Source organism: Antedon bifida, chromosome 2 (assembly GCF_963402885.1).
Source record: "Antedon bifida chromosome 2, ecAntBifi1.1, whole genome shotgun sequence".
NCBI lineage: Eukaryota > Metazoa > Echinodermata > Crinoidea > Comatulida > Antedonidae > Antedon > Antedon bifida.
Genome location: NC_136227.1, coordinates 33,158,845 through 33,172,951, shown reverse-complemented (window position 1 = coordinate 33,172,951; position 14,107 = coordinate 33,158,845). Strand labels below are relative to the sequence as shown.

The window sequence follows — 14,107 nt, the reverse complement described above, 5'->3', positions numbered from 1 at the left end:
AGGGCCCCAACTTCTGTACGAAATAAAAAATCGCTTCCCGGCCCCTGACAAGTTTTTTTTTTTTATTGTCAACTATACAATTCGGAACTATTTACGGCCATTGATTTTGTTACACACGGAGTATTCCTTTACTTTGAAGTATATGTAAGAAAGCTACAAAATGAAAGCAATACTGGATTTGGGGTGCGCCTCAGAAAGTGACATCGTGCATGAGCGGGACAGACATCTGTCAATCAGTCGGCAGAGATTAAAACATTTTAATGATGAAGAAGACATTAAGATGTGAAGTATTGGAATAATAACAATGATTACGGAGTCAACACCAAAAGTAGTCGAAATTAGATGATTCCCTCGGACACAAACATTTTGGGTGTATTTTACGTTGATATTTGATATTTAGCGGAAACACGACACTCATTTGGATTCGTTTTGTGTGTTTTTTTTTTTACATTTCATGGTTTTTTTATATTCCTTCACCTAAACCTCCCATAAAATGCTAAACAGCTACAAAATGAAACAACATTCATGCTATTATAATTTGCATTGTGCAATAGACATATATACATATATACATATCTAGAGCAAATATTGATATACCATAAATCATTAAGAAATTTTGATTTTATTTTACAATTTAAAATGCATAATTATATTCTAAAAATTCACGATAATTACAAAAATATAGCGTAATATATGGAGGCAGTAAAGCAACCATTTGCGGGAAGAAAGATATTGAAACAATAAAATTGAAACTTCAAGATGATGCAAAACTTACTTTACTAATGTTTATCAATCATATGTAAATAATCGATTTATCAACTCCAGATGTTTAATAAAAAAATAGACAGAATTTTGTTGATTTTTGTATATTTGTATGTATTAGTTTTACGGACCAAACATTTTAATATAAAATACCTTGAAAGACATTCCAAATGTTTTATCGGGGTGTTGCATGATATATGTAACATGAATTTTGATAAACATCAGCTATACTAGATTCTAGATAATACCTGTCTGTATCTGGTTTTTAGAATCGATGGGAGTTGTTTACATAAATAGAATAGAATTCTGGGAATACAATTTTGAGAGAGTTGATTTTGTATATAGTATATTATTATGTTTGGTTTTTGTATGGTCTCATAAGTTGAATGCTAAACATACGACTAAAGATTTGGTTGATATTTCCGTGAAATTTGGATTTGTTTACGAAGACGCACCGAATTCAAAATCGAATTTTGATAACATTTATATGCCTCCTCACAAGTTGATAGTAGAGTCATTGGTAGGATTTTACTTGTGCAAAGTGTGTGAAAGTGAAGGTATTGAGAATGAGTGCTCAGATGTACGAACATTACTTACACCATTGGATGATGATGAGTGGAAGGTGATAGGAGAGAGTGAGCATTTATACAGAGCGAGAGAGTTTGCAATTGGTTTCCTTGGTGATAAAGCTGGCGGTTTCCTCAAGCACTGGGTTACAAATAGTTTGTCAACATATCGCTATCTGTTGAGAAATTTAAACTTTGTTAAAAAAGAACACAAAGATGCTGTGGTAAATGAATTAATTAATCACATGACAAGCAAAGATTTAGAAATAAATAATCATTTGGATGATATATCTACCTCCATAAGAATGTTTATTGATTACTTTAGTCCAGGTGTACAATGTGACGGGCATTTCATACGTCTAATTATGCAATTGGATTGTATGCGATATGATTTTGATAGTGTCAGTCCCTTTTGTAGTAAGATGGCATTGGAGCGAAAGGGAAGAGTTATTGCACACATTTTAGGCATTGAAGATGGATGTGACATGGTTGGGATTCAGAATCTATCACGTGATGTATTTTATGACTTTGTATCAGAATGTTCTCTCAAACAAGTTCAATTAGCATTACTTGGTCTCAATATCTCTCGTAGTAAACTTCACAACATTGATGTTAATACATTGTCTTCATTTCTCATTATGTGTCCTAAGCTGTGGAAGCTTAACATGAGTGGTTGCAATCTATCAGCTGACGTCATTCGTCACGTGTCTGAAAAGTGTTCAATAAGAAATATTGAATTTATTCATTAGTTAGTTTCCACTGATAACGTATGTTACTTCTACTATATAACATACACATTTTTAAATCTCGCAGCAAGCAGGTGTCAATTTTTGATATCGCAAATAATTGCATTTCTAACATTAAATTTGTATTCAATATAAAAACGACCTTTTATATATAAATCGTATAGTAGATTAAATCAATATGATAATCTAAAACATAAAATGTTTTTAAACATTTTATTTTGACATACTTACCTTCATCTACGGAGCGCGCGCGCGTACTTCCGCACGCGGCACACTAGCAACGGAAGTAATAATTATTAACAGCTGTAGCATGCAGATAAACAAGAATGTTTGTTTCTTATTCATTATAATCTTTATAAGCTGTGCTGCCATATTTAATGAAAATGATTCTTTTATAATAATGCAATGTTTTTTACTTGATATATTGTATAGAATTGCGTGTGCGTGTTTTAAAGTAATTATGTGATAATATTATGTGATAAAATAATATTAAATCGTAAATGTAATTTCACCCTTTACTTTTAGTATTGGATGGTTTTAACCATCCAATACTAAAAGTAAAGTGGTACAACTTGAAACTACAAAACATAACATGAACATAATGATGAAACGTAATTAGTTATCAAAAGCAGTTTTATTAAATGAAAACGTAATTAGAAATTAAATTAACAAATAAACACATTATGAGATGTCTTTGGCACAGTAACAACAACAGAACAAAGTTGTAGTAGAATTTGTAAAACTAAAAATGACAAAAATCAAACAATGAAGACATTATATAATATAGTTTGATATCAATGATTAGTTTCATTGGTGTGTTTTTAAATATATTTTTTGATGTAGACTTATTTTTTATGTTATGATGTAGAAATAGTGAAATATAATCCTGTATAAAATAAATTTAAGGGTGAAAATATATAGATTGGAATAATTAAAAGTTCTACTTAATGTTCAGATATATTTGTGTACAGTCTTTGATTTTCTTTATGTTGTAAGAGTAATAACACTTGGTGTTAAAAATAGTTTAAACCTGAACACTGTGCTGACTTGTAATAACACTTGGTGTTAACAATAGTTTAAACCTGAACACTGTGCTGACTTGTAATAACACTTGGTGTTAACAATAGTTTAAACCTGAACACTGTGCTGACTTGTAATAACACTTGGTGTTAATAATAGTTTAAACCTGAACACTGTGCTGACTTGTAATAACACTTGGTGTTAACAATAGTTTAAACCTGAACACTGTGCTGACTTGTAATAACACTTGGTGTTAACAATAGTTTAAACCTGAACACTGTGCTGTGCCGAAAACAACAGTAACTACTTGCATAGAAATAAATGTCATAAATACCATTAACAATCCCAGATTTCAATTTGTGCAATATTGGGTATACAGTATGTGAACCCAGTACTGAGATTTTTAACTCCATGACATTCTCATCGCAGGATTCCAGAACCTTAAACACTTCATTTTCCTTTACTGGTTTCAATTTTTTCCCGCGTTATTCCCAACAAGGTCGCTGCGATCCAATAGGAGCTCAAGATCTGCGTCGCTGATGACTTGTTCTTCACAGTTTTTGATAATGCAAGAGTGATCAGTGGAGCGTAACACTTTTAGTAGTTCCATGGGATCCATCACAGCTTTTGAGTCTCTCACCATAGTTTTACTGCCTTTGAATTTACCTAAAAAAAAACAAGATAATGAATTTTTGAAATGAATGAGAACAATCAATGCCTAGAAGTTTGCATACTACTGTAGAAGTCTATAAAACAATATGATTAATTTAACGTATTCATTTGAATAAACGCCCCGGGCGTTTATTGTTCAGGAGGGCTTTTAGGGAGGTGTGAAAGACAAAACTGACCTTGATGAATGACCATCTTCTCCAGCTTCCTCTTTGCAGCTGCTCTCTCCACTATCTTCTGGTCAATGGTGTTAATGGTCACTAACCTGTACACAATCACTGGCTTTTCTTGACCAATTCTGTGGCATCTATCTTATCTTGGGCTTGTAGATCTGACTGTGGGTTCTATAATATAACTATAAATGCTACTTTACAATGTATTGAAAGTCACTACACTAAAACAAACATTACACCACAAGCTTGTGACTAATTATTATAACATGGGTTCAAGGATGTAGCCAATCAGACGCGCTGAAATGAGTCACTAGTGCGCTCTTTATTTTTTCACTATCATGCACTTGAGTGCAAAAAGTGCACAGCAAAAAAGTATATTGCACTCTGTGTGTAAATCGTATGTCAGATTATTGATCACGCTGTAATAAAATGTAGTAATTATTTATTTAACTTGCCCAATCACTGTCATATATAATGACTGTGTCAGCTGTTGTCAAGTTGATGCCTAACCCACCAGCTCTTGTTGAAAGCAGAAAGATGAAATAATCAGGACCATTGCTAAAATTACTAGTCTGAGAAAGATAATAACACAACTTTCTTCCACTAATCTTGAATAATTGAGACAAACAAACATGGTTTGTGGCTGCTACAACCAACTGATATTAAAGCTAATTAGCATTAGGTGGACATTTGGTAAAAATTAAGACAAACACATTTTTTATTTTTTCTCAGTAAAAACATTCATAATACTAATTAACATAATACAGCAGTAGTTGCTAAAATCAGAATGTGTGTATCAACTTAATTCAGTATCATTTATATTTACAAGTTCTTCCAAATAATCTTCTAAATTTCTTTATCTTCACCATGCAGGTGCTTACCTGTTGTTGTCTCTCAAAGACGACAGTAGTTGTGGTTTCTTAAGTGGCAGTAATCTTCAAGTATGTCAAGCATTGAGGTCATCTGGGAAAAGATGAGGACCTACAGACAAACAAACAGATCAAACATGGAGGTCATCTGGGAAAAGATAAGGACCTATAGACAAACAGATCAGACATGGAGGTCATCTGGGTCATCTGGGAAAAGATGAGAACCTACAGACAAACATATCAGACATTGAGGTCATCTGGGAAAAGATCAGCAGGACCTACAGACAAACAGATATAATTCAGATGTTTTTATAAAATAAGCTGGTACCAATTGCCAATTTCATTAACTTATTGCATTCTTTTAAACTAACATGAATATTTAAGATTGATACCTTGTGTCCACGCTTCTTTAGTTCAGGTAACATTCTCTCCAACACTAAAAGCTTTCCGCATGACTTGACAAGATCCTCGTCAACTTTGAACTGTTGCGTGACCGGATCAAGTGGATACTCCAGTAGGTAAGGATGGTTACAGCATTTTCTTAGTTGCAATACAATGTTTTGAAGCTTAATATTAACTACTGATTCTGTATTTGATAGGGTCACACCAGGTGCAGTTGGTTCTCTGAAATAAATAATAAAAGAGGCATAAAGTAATGTACTCATGGATGTTGTACTGGTGGAAGTGGACAGGGACACCCTCTCACCAGGTGCAGATGGTTCTCTGAAATAAATAATAAAAGGGGCATAAAGTAATGTACTCATGGATGTTTCATTAAATACAATGGTGCAGTCGACCATTTTAGAGCATCCTCTCTTGGGTCGACCTTTTGGGGTCAATGTTACCTCTTCTTTTTTCTGTGGAACAAAAGGACGCCAAGATGAGTGACAACAACATTCTTTTTATATACACTTCAATATTTTGGAACTTAATAACATAAGGCACCTAAACAAACTATAGAAAGTGTGGCACTTGTTTTTTTAACTTTTAGTTATCAACCAATCATTGGCTAATTCTTACTGCAATTTCTCAGCTGCAGAATCTCGCCTCATTTATTTTAGCATGTGTTTCTAATTTCATGTTAACAGAGCCATGGCACATGATGCACTGTTCTTACCTTGGGTTTGACCTTATCAATAATTGACCTGTCTAGAGTTGATGCGTAGAATTCTTGTTGAATACTCATCATTGGTGCATTTACAATGATCTCTTTCTTTGGAAGTATTGTCAGGTCAACATCTGTCTTTAAGCGTCGTAATAAAAATGGCGTCAAGATCTATAAGATACAAACAGTTTTAATACAGAATAAAATTACAAACAGAAAATATCAACATTAATCTGTGCATGCATTTAAGCCCAGTATAATCTGTTCCATTCTCATCGGGACTATAATTGGTCGATTTAACGTTCGGTCTGATAGATGGAGCAATTACCGTTCCCTTCGTTTTTGATCTAAGAAACTGTTAACTGATTTGTTGGCAGTACCTGGTGCATCATGGATATAACATGTTGTTGTCTCTCCTTAGCTACAATGGCTTCTTCATCTTCGTGACTTGAAAATGAATTAAAATCAAACCAGGATTCAAACCTGAAAAATAAAATAAAGAAAATTTACATCCACATCAGTTTTGTTCTTATACAGAGGGAAATTGTTTGGTGGGCAGTGATTGACATGTTTGCCTTTCACATCTGCTCCGGAAAATAAAAATCATGTCGCATTTTGTTTTGTTTTCTCTCGATGTTCTTTTTCCTCGATATGCGTGTAGCTGCATGACACGTCATGAAAACAAAAAGTCACTAATGCTGTACGACGCACAATCTGTTGCGAACCTCAACTGGAGCAGGACCGGATCCAAATTGATAACAATTAAAACTTACGTTTGTAGATTATCAAACACTTCTGGTAGTAAGAAGTTTAGCATAGACCACAACTCAAGACAGGTTGTTTTGAAGTGGGGTACCAGTAAGTAGAAGTCTGTTGGCAGATTGGTACGTCTTCAGTTCTCTAAAATAAACATAGTTGAATACAAATCAAACAATTTATCTTACCACCTTATTATTTAAATAGCTTGTATAAAGTTGGAGGCAAATTTGGACTGCTATAAATTCATTACAAACATGTTGGGATATTTCTATAAACATGATGGTGTGTTCCAAACAGTGAAAGTGGTAGGTAAGACTAGGTTATGAACAGACTTAAGTTGGTATGTGAAATATAAGCTGGGTAGAATCAATTTAGGTTAGGCTCAACTTCACTCAGCACAAATACTTCTTTACATATGACACTCTGTGTGTAAATCGTATGGCAGATTATTGATCACGCTGTAATAAAATGTAGTAATTATTTAACTTACCCAATCACTGTCATATATAGTGACTGTGTCAGCTGTTGTCAAGTTGATGCCTAACCCACCAGCTCTTGTTGAAAGCAGAAAGATGAAATAATCAGGATCATTGCTAAAATTACTAATCTGGGAAAGAAAACAATCTTACAATATTTTGTAATCATTGAAAAACAAATTAACATGATTCATGGCTGCTATTATTATGAAAAAACAAAACAAAACAAAACATGGTCTGTGGCCTGCTACAAGTCCAACTGATATTATTGTATTAAAAAAGATAGTCATTACTTGGACGTGTAAAAATGAAGACAAACACATTTTCTAACTGAATTAAGTTTTCTCTTTACTCTGACGTATTCTGAAATATTTACATATTGTCTATCAGTAAAAACATTCTTGCACTCATTCTTAAAAAAAACCCACAGAAACGTAATAATACATCATGCAGTAGGCCTAGTGGCTGCTAAAATCTGAATGAATGAAATGTCTATATCAACTGGCCATTAATTGTGCATTAACTATAATTTACATTTACAAATTGGCAAAAACATAGTTGTTTCTTTACTCTGTATCCATGAGTGCTTACCTGTCAACAGCCATCTAGACGACAGTAGTAGTTCTGTCTCTGTATATGGAGGTATAGGCCTATGTAGGTCTACATGGTCGTGGTGGAGGTATTTAATAACTCCATTTTTTGTGTGTAGCAGCTGTAATCTTCACGTATGTCACGCACTGTCATCCTGCTGTGAGAAGATGAAGACAATTCTGATCAGACATTGAGGTCACCTACATTAATTAGGCCTAGTAGTAGACTACTAAACTATAGGCTAGTTAAAAGTAGAATTCACACTTCCCTCCTCCGACTCTCCAGAGTTGTTTGTGGGCTAGGGGAGAAAAGAGTGGTACAATTAAATTGTACGCTGGCTGGCTGGCTGTGTGTGATAATTGTCACGTTAGTTAGGTGCCAGGCAGGCACCAGTAGGCCTAGCGTAATACCAAAACAGAAAAAAACTATAAACACCCAGCTTACCTAAGTTTTGTGGCTCTTAGAAGAACAGGCTAGGCCTACACCTTTTTATTATTCATAAAGGCCGCGCTGTGTGAATTGATACCACCAAACCATTCCACCTGCTCTCTCTACTCGTTTTAAATAAAAAAAAAACCAAAGAGCGCCTTCAACGGACAATGAGACCGTACCAGTTTTTGAAAAATAATTTATTTTATCAATTTCATTTTTATCACTATGTCGATATTAAAATATAACCAAATTCGTTTTTTTTTAACCCAGAATTTAAATACAATACAACAACAATTGTTTTGTAATATTGTCGGCGCAGTGACGATGTGATAATGCTGAGTCATCATCATGATGACAGTAAAGATGCCAGTTTTAGCATAAAAACACTATAGAAAATATGTAAAAGGTATAAGATGATGAATGCCGACTGGACAAAGAAAGACAATGGAAGAATATGAGATTTTTTTAAGGTTTGCATGAAGAAATCAAATGTTTTTATAAAGTTTGCAGTAACTGTAAACCACGCGTATATATACCACCGTAGTTCTGAAATGAATGATTGTTAAGTTTCTCGACGTTTCAATCAAATAAAATTATACTTTGATCAACCTCAGGAGAATCAGAAAATACTACTCCTCGCTCCTAAGGACGATCATAATATCTATGGATGGGACGATCAAAGCATAATACTGATCGAAACGTTAAGAAACTCACGTCAGTTTTTTTCAGAACTAAATATAGGCCTACGTGCACGGGGCCGCAAACTTTATAATATGAGAATTCACAAATCATCAATAAACAATTCCTGACATCATCCCTGACTACCTTATATTCCACACGCACCAATGCATTATGGGAAGGTCCAAATACATTGATCAACAACGCGCGCATCAACAAACAAACACGATTCAACCGGAATTGCCTTCAAATTACTCGTGTCAATTGCATACAAATTACAAGTAATTCCGCTATTGTGTTGCTGTTTATGAAATGTTTTATAGGTGTTTTGTAATTTTGTCACCAAATACATTTTATTTAAAAAGTCTATTATTGATATTATACAATATTTAAATCGAGGATCATGTGTGTTTTCGTATAGTTATATTCACTATGCGCGAGTTGTTATGGTAAAATCGAACGACCAAATTTCAATTTCAAATGTTCAAATTTCGATATTTTTATCATGAAATTATTTTGCAGTACGGTACTATATTGATGATGACCCAAGAGTGACGCACAGTAGTATGTTATACTCATGTTGATGCAATCATGTTACCATTAATAAACAATTTAACTATGATGATGACTCAAGAGTGACGTACAGTAATATGTTATACTCATGTTGATGCAATCATGTTACCATTAATAAACAATTTAACTATGTTGATGATGACCCAAAGAGTGACGCAAAGTAATATGTTATACTCATGTTGATGCAACATGTTACCATTAATAAACAATTTAATTAAACCTAATAAATTATTTTTTAAATGTTTTAATCATAGTCATAATGTTCAGTATTGTTATATTGTCAATATTGTAAAAACAAATGCTCTCTAAAAATCTTGAAAAACTTCAGCTTCAATTAATTTAAACAAAAATACAACATTTTGTATGCGGCAACATAATAAAATAAAAATGACACACGAACTAAAAGGTAAATATTTTGTTTAGGGAGGATTGAGAGTCAAATCAGATGCCAAATAAAACGTATTGTGATATTCAAAAGCAATAGGCATGAGAAGAAACAAAATTGCTATAATAATTATTAATTTTTTCGCGTAGTAACTTTATTTGTTTTCGCGTGTTATTATTTCGCGTTATTTTTCGTGTGGAATCTATACTCCATCGATCAATTGTTCTAGGTAGAGTAAAGAAAGGGGTGGATTCAGACATATTCATTTTACTGTTCGCTATAGTATTAAACCAAAATGGGTATTAATTAGCGCACAGTGCTAAACTTCTCACTGATTTTATTCGTATCCTATTCATTAATCCGTGTGCGCGAGTCCAACCAAAATGGGTATAGTAGCACACAGTGGTAAGCTTCTCACTGATTTTAATCGTATCCTATTCATTATCACTGTGCGCGAGTACAACCTACATGGGTATAGTAGCGCACAGTGGTAAGCTTCTCACTGATTTTAATCGTATCCTATTCATTATCACTGTGCGCGAGTACAACCAACATGGGTATTGCAGCGCACTGTGGTAAAGCTTCTCACTGATTTTAATCGTATCCTATTCATTATCACTGTGCGCAAGTACAACCAACATGGGTATAATAGCGTACCGTGGTAAGCTTCTCACTGATTTTAATCGTATCCTATTCATTATCACTGTGCGCGAGTACAACCAAAATGCAATGACCATCGCATGATCCTCAACATAGTTACAGGCCCGGTTCGTTTTGCTTCTTAGAAAATATTGATAAATAGAATACCGTAATGATTATTGCACATTGATTCTTATAGACAAATATAGGTAATATTAGATCTATTTCCTTCACCAGAAAGACAACATTCTGCCGGTTTTGGTTTATAAGGAAAGCCTAGATCGGAAAAGAGATGGTTTTGATAAGTTCCTCATATCGCGATGGTAACAAGAACCCATTGTGACGTATAACGAGAAGAAAAACAACTCAATTACGGTTACACAGCGAAATAATACAATATGATACAGATTGAAATCTCATATCATATTTTGACTTTAATAAAACGTTAATATTATTATAATTAACACAATTAAAACAATGTTTATACAACTTCCACAAAATGCATGTGTTTAAAAGGTCCTCCATTATTGAAGTTTTTAAAACCTAATGTGACGTCAGTGCTCACTCTTTTAATACTTTCGCAATCTCGTCAAAATCTAAATCATCAAGCTCTGTAGGCCTACTAATGTTCAAATCTAAGTCATTAAGGCGTGGATGTTTCATCTTAATGCTTTGCATGTTTACACTGGAAACGGACGTAGACGCAAGCTTTGACCTGCCTTATTCAAGATCGACGCCCTCTATTTAAACATTCTTTTTTCGTGGAAACACAAATTTTGCTATTATTGATACATGTGCGCGTGCGACATCATGTAATAGTGTTTAATCGAAATATTAGATTAAATTCACCATTTTACCGAAAATACACTTTACTATAATATCAACGTTTTCCCATAAATGTTGTCTAAATCCCTTCTCATAACGAGAAACATTAATGTTCATACATACATAGTATATATTCAATTAAGAACATAAAAGTGAACTTGAGAACTTGGATTACTATTTTCTCCAACGTGCATTCTCTACATGGGTAATGTATGGCACGCCAATCGACAAGAGTAATGTGTATTGACAAAACAATAAAGGCCAACACAGACGGTAAGCGGAATGCCGCGTAGCTTGTCCCACGTAGAATCTGTATTTATCCTGAGCGGAATGCCGCGTAGCTTGTCCCACGTAGAGTCAGTATCTATCCTGAGTGGAATACCGCGTAGCTTGTCCCACGTAGAATCTGTATCTATCATGAGCAGAAACCGTCCGTCCGCTCCGCGTTGTGTGTAAACGGTCATACGGAATAACATAGATTCTATATTTTCAGTATCGTTACCTTCTGTGTAAATTGGCCTTTATGATGCATGAGTAATATTATTATATATGTCTTTATTTTCATTTTTTCCCATTCTTCGAATGCTGAATGAATTGCCCCAAGTTTGAAAAATGAAGCGACTGCAAAATAAATGTTCTACTTAAAGGTTCAAGGTATGCATGCCGCAAAATACTAAGTCTGTTACAGAATGCCTTTCTAATGTATAGGAAACAATTTGTACCTCGCTTAGAGGCAGACAACACTGTGGGGAAGCAAAACGTTACGTCAATACCGCTTACGGGAATAGTAATGACGTCAGAATAAGACATTGTAAACTAATGGGATAGATGTTTGGTTCTTTTTTCTATTCCATCGATACTGTGTAACGTTATTTGCAAAAACAATTGTGAGGTAAACAAAGAGGTGGATTCAGACATGAAACATGATCATTGATCCTCAGTAGTTTGTAATGCTCTGCTTCTTAAGCTCTGTCTACACTATCAAATTGTATGTGACAACAAATGTGATGTGCCCATATATGGACACGATGATGTCATATATCACTACCATATTTGGGCACATCACCATTTTTTGTCAAACTAGTTTGATAGTGTGGACAGAGCTTTAGGAAAATATTGATAAATAGAATATTTTATTGCACATTTATTCTTATAAACACTGTTGTAAACAAGTACATCAGAAACAATTAAGTTGAGAAATGTTAATCTATTATAAACAAGATGGCTATAAGATAATATTGTGCTTAACTTCCTTATGTTATGATAGGCCTCTATGCGTGATGTAACAATAATCTGAAGATCTGATCTTGGAATTTGTTTCATTTTTCTTTTAAATATTAGTTTTATTTCTTTCACCAAAAAGACAACATTCTGCCAGTTTAGATTTATAAGGAAAGAGGTCGGAAAAAAGATCGTTTTGATAACTTCCTTATAGCGTGCTAGTAACAAGAACCCATTGTGACGTATAACGAGAAGAAAAACAACTCAATACGATTACACAGCGAATACAATGTAGACTATGATACAGATTGCAATCATAGATCATATTTGACTTCAATAAAAACGTTAATATCAAAATAATACACTGTACAACTGCTACAAATCATGTGTTTAAAGGTCCTTCATTTACTGAAGTTTCTAAAAAACCTAATGTGACGACGTCAGTGCAGCCACTCTTTACTTCGCAAACTCGTCGTCACTCCTTATTCGGTGAAACACAAATTATGCATTGTTGATACATGTGCATCATCATCATCATTATCATCGTCATTATCATCATCATCATCATCATCATTATCATCATCGTCATCATCATCATCATCATTTTACAATGTAGTTTTTAAATCGAAATGTTAGAGAATCGAAATTCATCATTTTTACCTAATATATAGATAGATGTTTTCAGCAATAATTAGTAAATTGATCAATGTTTCCTGTTTTAAAATCTGCGTAGAATGTTGTAACAGTCGAAATGCAAGGTATTGCAACAAGCTGCACTCGACGACTACCACAGTAGTCTCTTTGTTAGTCAGTCATTAACGACTACCTACAGTAGTCTGTCTGTTAGTCACTCATTCTAAAGATATACATATTTATGTTGATAGTGCACATTAAGTTGTTGTATGCTTTAATCAAAACCGTACATTATTGTTGTTCATTTGACCTTTGACATGACGAAATGTTCAGAGGTTTCAGCATCCGCGCCTACACAGAGTGTGTCTGTTTAAGTTATAGCACTTTATAATAATATGTCAAATAAATAAAATTTGTTCCGTACATGTGTACTAAAAAAAACAAAACATAAATCATTAAATATGGTAAACTGTTATAATACGAAGTTTGAACTAACAAATCATGTGGGTTTTTTTTTTAGTGATTATTTAAACATCACGCATGAATGCACAAAGGAAGCGGTACTTCCTTTTGATGAAATATTAAAATCAAGAACCTAGAATTCTTATATTATTGTGGTATCAGCTTCTACGGCCTACTCATGAAATAGGACTTGAAAACTTTGTCGTTTGTTCATTTCATGTCACTCATCATTGAACTCACACAAAATCCTTATAAGTATATTTGACTCGGCGGCGAAAACAGAAAGCCGAACATGGAAGAACCATGGAGAAATCTTATTTCTCCATGGAAGAACCATTAACCCCAAAATCAGAAACCAACCCAGTTTTAGTGATAACAAAAAAAGACTATAACAATCATTTTAAGTGTGTGTTTTAATAAACTCAACGATAGGCACCAACTTTTTTCAAAAAGTCTATTATTATAGGTATTGATATTATTTAAATCGATATTCGATAAAACCATATCATTTCAGAAGGAAATT

The 14,107-nt window shown here is 33.7% G+C and overlaps 1 pseudogene; it reads right to left on the bottom strand.

Annotated features, from left to right (window-relative positions):
* Positions 1 to 3,010: 3,010 nt before the first annotated feature.
* On the bottom strand, positions 3,011 to 6,742 carry LOC144834725 (lymphoid-specific helicase-like; annotated as a pseudogene).
* Between the last annotated feature and the right edge of the window lie 7,365 nt (positions 6,743 to 14,107).